Genomic DNA, 6,699 nt, shown 5'->3' with positions numbered 1-6,699 from the left:
AATAATAATAATATCTGAGTGTTTCATGAATTGTAACTCAAGAAATTAAAATAACTTGCCCAAGCCAGAACCCCAAAGGGCACCTAGAAGCAAACCCACAGCCACTTACAACTGACCCATAAAAAAGCCAACAAATAAACAATAGCTTTAGAACCTAAGAACTTCTGATAAAAGAACCATCAAAGAATATTTGAAGGGTTCCAAATATAAAAGAAAGTGTGCTCATAAAGGAATAAAGAAAGTATACTTAAAATTATTACTAATACAAAAGACAGCTTCAAACCTGTAATATTAAGGCTGGGGAGACAGCTCAGTGGCATAAGTGCCTGCCTAGCAAGCACAAGGTTCTGAGTTCAATTCTTGGTACTAATGCCCCCCCCAAGTGTAATATTAAAAGATTCTATCAAAAAATAGATTTAAAAACAATCAAATAGAGATTTCAAAACCAAAAATTTTAGTCATGCAAAAAACTGTATCTACAATATATAAAGAACTTGAAAAAAAAATTAATTTCTCTCAAATGTGAAGACCTGATCAAAACACGGGCATCTGAAATGAGTGACACTTGGTGAAGTACAGATGAAGATGAGAAGTCCAAATGGACAATAAGTGCATGAAAAGCATGTTTGACATCACTGGACATTTGAGAAATGAAAGTTAAACAACACTGAGATACCATCTACTCCAGAAAAAACGTCTATGATTAGAAATCAATAGCAAAAAAAAAAAAAAGAAACAAAGAAAAAAGAAATCTGGGGCTGGTGAGATGGCTCAGTGGTCGCACCTACTTAGAACAAGCTTAGCAAAGCACAGGGACCACGGTTCAATACCCCAGCACCACATGCCAGCCAGCCCCGCCCCCTGGTGGGCTGAGCTGGCCATACACACACACACACACAAATAAAATAAATAAAAAAAAAAAAGAAAAAAGAAAAAAGAAATCAATAACAAGTGCTGAAGAAGCTGGGGTGGGTAGGAAGGAATCTTTTTTCTTTTTTTTTTTTTTTTTTTTTTTTTTTTGACAGAAACATTTTTTTAATAAGCCTGGCACCAGAGCTTAGGACTTGTAATGTGTCCTAAAATCCCTGGAAAAAAAAAATCTTAAAACATTCTGCTTTCCTTTACAGCCCCCAACACACACAAAAAAAAAACTATTTGTAGGAAAAAAATGGTTTTGTACATGGGATGAAACAATATAAATTCAAAACTTACAGATCAGGGTTAGCTCTTATCACTCATCTCTTTTAAAAAGTTTATGAATCTCCAGTCAAAACCAACAGGGTATGTCAAGTACACCTCTCCTGAAGTGTGATCGCTACACTCCCAAGCAGACCACAGGATGCACACCACCTGGAATGTCCTCAGAAGGAATCTTTTTTCATTGTCAGTGGGAGTATAAAATATAGTACCAATATGGAAATCACCATAGAAATTCCTCAAAAAACTAAAATGGGGGAGATGTGGAGGGAAGGGGAAAAAAGGAATTGTGATGTGTTCTGTACATGTACTAATTCCCCATAATGAATCATCATGCACTGTATACATGTAGTAATAAAAACTTAAGAAACTTAGTCACTGAAATTAAATGACCACTGACAGGATGAAACAGATTAAACACAGCTGAAGAAAAAGAACTGGAACACAGGAAATTAAGCAGAAGACAACTCAGAGAAATGATGAAATGGAAAATATCCAAGAGAAGATTTATGATATTAGGGAAGAATGAGAAGACCTGACACATGTCTAATCAGAGTTTGAGGATAACAATGCAAAAGAGGCAACAGTCAAAGAGATGAAGGTCTGAGAATTTTCCTGACCTCATTAAAGTCAAAAATTCTCAGGCTAAAATCCACACCAAAGTTAAACAGGGGTCAAAGGAAAAGAATCTGTTTTAGGGTAACTTAGAAGAAAGCAAAGCAGGAGAGACAGAAGGATAGAGCTTTTGTGTATCAGGCTAAAGCACCTGAACTTAACTGTAGACCATCAGGATAAAATTTCTGAGCAAGTGACATGATCTAACTGAATCTCTAACAAATTATATCCCAGCAGTGGCATGTAGGTATATTTAGGAGGAGAGGCATTTCAAAAGACTTCAGAAAGCTCCAATTACATAAAGACAGATGCTTCAGAAAGTAAGGCAAAGAAAAAAAGACAATGGGAGTAGAGAGAAAATAGGCAACTGAGGGCTGGTGAGATGGCTCAGTAGTCTAAAGCACCTACTTAGAACAAGCTTAGCAAAGCACAGGGACCACAGTTCAATCCCCCAGCACCACAAGCCAGCCAGCCCTTCCCCCCTGGTGGGCTGAGCTGGCCACACACACACACAAATAAATAAATAAAATAGGCAACTGAGGGGGTGCAGAGAATATGAATGAATACTTGGGGACATGTTAAAGGTAGAACTACAGCTAGAGAGAGAGCTGAGTGGCATAAGCACCTGCCTGGCAAATTCAAGGTCCTGAGTTTGATCCCTGGTACAATACATATGTATATACACAAACACACACACACACACACACACACACACACACACACGCACACACACACATATCCATCCTTGTAGAACTAAAAGAATTTATGGGATTGGGCAGCTGGGGGAGGTAAAGGCAGAGGAAAAGAAAAAGAACTGAAGCTGACTCTAAAGTTTGGGTCTAACTGCTAGAGAGAGAATAGGGGTGGTACCCAACTACCCCCAGAACAGGCAGTGGGGCCCAGCAGATGAAAATGCTGGGCTGAAAAGAAGCCTTTGGTTCTAATCCATTGGCAAGCTACTTACACAGGCTCAATTCCTTCAGTTCTATAACATGAGAGTATTTACATAAATTAGTTGAATAATTAACTAGTTGTGCACCCAAGGGGAATCAGAAGAAATCTCTAGTAAGCAATGAGAAATATGGGTCTAGAGTTCCAAAGGCAGTACTCAAAGGACAGAGGGAACAGTTAAAGCTGTGAGAACTGACCACATTATCAGACACATGAAAGGCCTATAAATCTTGGGAAACCTAAATAAAAGGTGGCAGCAGAAAGTTTGAAGCACACTAGTCTTAAAAAAAAAAAGGTTTTCTGAGATAGCATATCATAATCAGGCAACATACTGTATCAGGAGAGAGAATTGTGTTCCATTTTCCATTGCCAATTAATTTCCTTAGAGATTGAAAAAATGCAAAGAAAACAACCTTTATCGCAGATTTTCCCTATTACACCTGGAAAACACTGGTCCTTTTATTTCATTACAGTGTTAACAAAAACCTTACTTCAAAGGGTTCTTAAAACTATTCTAATTTTATAAAGACAGAAGCTTCATAATCTAGCACTTCAGAGAGCTCAAATTCTATGTGACCCAGGCTTTCATGATGATGCTGAACAACTGACGTCAATTAGCCCAATAGGAAAGCTGGCCACATTCATCACCTCAAGACTGAGAAACTACAGTCTCAAGTGAACAACACAGGCTAAATTGGGAAGACTTTCTGAAGTGGCACAATAAACCTGGACTTAGAAAACCCACAGCACAACACAGAAACATAGCTGGGAAGCAGACATGATGCTCGTCGCTGCTGCTCTGAAGGACACTTCTTAAATTGTTGCCTTGAACTAGTTAAACCAGACATAAAAATCAAGATCAAGTGCAACTTGTACAATGTATTTCTCAGACTAACTTCCGATTCAAATAAGTTATTTCATCTGACAATCAGAAAACTCTTCTTCATTCCTGCCTCCTACAGTGCAAGTGCACAAAAGCTGTAGGAACTAAAGGCTCTCAAGGGAAGAACTCAAGGCAAAACATGGGATTTTCCTGTATTCTGATATAGCACCTACTGCAACTGTACCACATCCAAATATAAGAAAAGACGAATGCCCTCAAGGCTGTGAGATTTTTATGGTCTCAAATATCCAGAATTCCGAGGTCTAAAAAGAAACACATAGGGATTGGGGAGATGGCTCAGTGGAATAAGCACTTCCCTGGCAAGTGCAAGGGCCTGAGTTCAATCCCCAGGTCCGCAAAAAAAAAAAAAAAAAAAAGAAAAGAAAAAAAAAAAAAAAAAAAAGAAACACGTAGAATCTACCATTTTCTCAACAGAATGAAAATATCAACCTAGTATTAAATTATTACAGCTAAATTTAGCATGAGTTCACTTGAATAATAGGGCTATGGCAAAAATCCAGGGCTTAGTAATTAAATACAGTAAGTGGAGGACCTCAGAGTAGCCTGATGTTCAATGCCTGACAAAAATAATTAGAACACAGCTGCTCAGCCTCTCCCATAAGAAAAATTCCCCAATCGAAATTAAAATATTTACTAATATGACTCTTACTGTATAATCAGAACCATAAAATGATATTAAAATTCTTCTACTGGCACCCTGATCAGAACATATGAGTAACTGATTGTCACGCTTCAAGTGAATCACACTCTTCCCTGACATTAAAACATTTGGTAACAATAACTTCCAACACAAAAGGCCTGAGAAAAGTGGCAAGTATTATTTTTATCACATATGGAAGGATTACTATAAAACTACTCATAAATGTAAAATTTGGGAGTACTTGATTATAGGTGTATACTACAACACTCAGCTTTATTTGTAACTTTAGAAACCCCACAAACAAAAGGCTTCATGTTAAGGACAAAACTGAAAGAAAAAATTTTTGCTTTCTAAATAACAATAGCAGAATTAAAAACAAAAATTCTAATTAAAAATATAGAAACTGTCAGGTATGGTGGCACACACTGTAATCCTAGCACTTGAGAAGCTGAGCCAGGAGAATTGTCATTAGCTCAAGGCCACCCTGAAATGTATAGTGAGACCCTGTCCCCCGCCTAAAAAACAAAAGTAGAAACTGTATAAAACAAAGAAACTCATACCAAGAGACTAATCTAATTAGGCAAAGAAAAATGTACAGCATTTAGATGCCCACTGTCAGGAATGCTCCACGTCTGAGAGCTCGCCAATAACACATGTTCTTTTCTGGGGAATTCTGCCCTCTAGTGCACAAAAATAAAGTCCCTGAAGCAACCACAGCGTTCTGTCAATAAATTACTGTTATAAAATTAACCACAATTTTTTTCATTCCTAGAGCACCTCAGACTTTTTTATTTTTATTTTTCTTCTTTTTGAGACAGGGTTTTGCTATGCAGCTGGCCTCAAACAGCAATCGTCCTGCCTCAGCCTCCTGAGTGCTGGGATTACAGACATGTGCCACCATGCTCCACGACATTTTCCTCCTTAAAGAAGGTTTTCACATAATTGTATCCAAATCAATTTGTTATCATACTACATACACTTAACCAATTGTTGTAACTTTAAGTGCTTCTTACAGTTCTTCAAGTACCAAAAGCAAAAATTTAACAGACCCATTTTTTCATACCAAAAGAAGTCTGGCACAATTAGGAATAAAACTACAGGGAAATAGTTTTTATAGGCTTATAACACAGGACTGGCCAAATAGCTCAGCGGATTAAAGCACCCGCAAGCAGGTGCAGGAGCCTGACGTTCCATCTCCCCCACCTGCCATGCTGGTGCCGCCCTGCCCCCAGGTGCGCTGAGACGGCCACTGAGACTGGGCTAGTGGCATGTGCCTATAATCCCAGCTCTTGGGAGGCTGTAAACAGGCAGATCACTCTGAGTCCGATCTAACAGTGAGACCCTGAATATTTTATAGTCCCTTCCCTAAAATAAAAAAAGCTTATAATACAGATACACCACTAGCTCTTAAAATTAGAGATTTTTGAAACTTATTGGCACTATAATTCAATAAGACCAATGAGAAAAGACTGCTATATACAATAAAATTTATCTCTCTACAGGATTTCCTAAGAACATGAGTAAGTTCAACTCTGCACAACCTTAAAAAACACTACTGATATGAGTTCAGACTATTTGTTGTAAGTATCCAAACTGGAAAAAATAAATAAAAAACAAGACAAATAAATGATTTGGGGCTGGGGAGATAGCTCGGTAGAATGAGTGCTTCCCTGGTAAGCGCAAAGGCCTGAGTTCAATCCCTGGTTCTGCAAAAAAATAAAAATAAATTAAAAATAAATAAATAAAAAGGCCAAATTGACAAAGGTTGCCCTGTCCTAGTGACCATACATGAAAAAGTTATTGCTATCAAAGATTTTCCACATTTGATATCGTTTCTCATTTAGATACTCAAATTGGCAGGGACTTCATTTCCTGATCCAAATGTCCAATTTTTTAAAATTTTATTTTATTTATTTTTTGTATTTAGTATAGGGCCTACAGGGCCTCACTACACAGACTGGACTTGTACTGATTCTCCTGTGTTCAGCCTCCCAGTGCTCGCGTCAGCAGCACACATACTAAAACTGGAAGGATACAGAGAAGCTTAGCATGGCTCTACGCAAGGATGACACGCAAATTCGTGGAAGTGTCTTCAGCCTGCCAAGCACTGGGATTACAGGCGTGCACCACCACACCCAGTCTCCAATATTAAGCCTCTGCTTCCCTGAGAAGGAACCTCATTAGCCTTCTCCTCATTCATTATTTCTCTCAATTATCACCCTGGCTGGAACAATACCCCTGAATCAAAGTGAATGAAATCACCTTTAATACAGCCAAAATATTCCAACTATTTATGGGGAAATCTCTTTTAAAAATGTCTTCCTGGGGCTGGTGAGATGGCTCAGTGGTCTAAAGCACCTACTTAGAACAAGCTTAGCAAAGCACAGGGACC

The 6,699-nt window shown here is 38.2% G+C and overlaps 1 protein-coding gene and 1 non-coding gene across 4 annotated transcripts in view; one reads left to right on the top strand and one right to left on the bottom strand.

Annotated features, from left to right (window-relative positions):
* Positions 1–6,699, bottom strand: part of Cfdp1 (craniofacial development protein 1) — a 147,250-nt gene that overhangs the window by 94,086 nt on the left and 46,465 nt on the right. The window lies entirely within an intron of this gene.
* LOC111815128 lies at positions 6,302–6,408 on the top strand. The gene has a single exon (XR_002819913.1). It is a non-coding gene; the product is annotated as a U6 spliceosomal RNA (small nuclear RNA).

Source organism: Octodon degus, unplaced genomic scaffold, assembly GCF_000260255.1.
Source record: "Octodon degus isolate 3935 unplaced genomic scaffold, OctDeg1.0 scaffold00011, whole genome shotgun sequence".
NCBI lineage: Eukaryota > Metazoa > Chordata > Mammalia > Rodentia > Octodontidae > Octodon > Octodon degus.
The sequence above is the reverse complement of the archived record's forward strand: the minus strand, read 5'-3'. Positions and strand labels throughout refer to the sequence as shown.